Below are 376 nucleotides of genomic sequence, written 5' to 3'. Positions count from 1 at the left end.
AGATTGTAACTAGCAATTATGTTGTACATTTTACTTTTTATGGAGGCAACCATAGGAACATTCAAACGCAAATATTGGCGCGACATTCAAACGCAATTATCTCGAAAACTATGTTTTTGCACACAGTTTCCTAACTTTCTCCGCCGTTATTTGACCAATTTACGTTTGAAAAGGACTATCTTCGTTCGAATATTGTGTTGAAAGCCCTTTTCTTTTTTGGAATTTTAGCATAATCGATGACAAATTGAGGTGGTGGCTATCTTTTTTTTTTCCTCAAAAAGTATGAGGAACGTGAAAGTCTGGGATGCAACCACGTTATGTTATGTAAATGTAAGTATTAGAGATCTTTAGCTCCTTGATAGTCGTGAATTTAGAC

The sequence above is a fragment of the Penaeus monodon genome, chromosome 25, assembly GCF_015228065.2.
Source record: "Penaeus monodon isolate SGIC_2016 chromosome 25, NSTDA_Pmon_1, whole genome shotgun sequence".
Lineage (NCBI taxonomy): Eukaryota > Metazoa > Arthropoda > Malacostraca > Decapoda > Penaeidae > Penaeus > Penaeus monodon.
Note: the sequence above shows the minus strand (reverse complement) of the source record.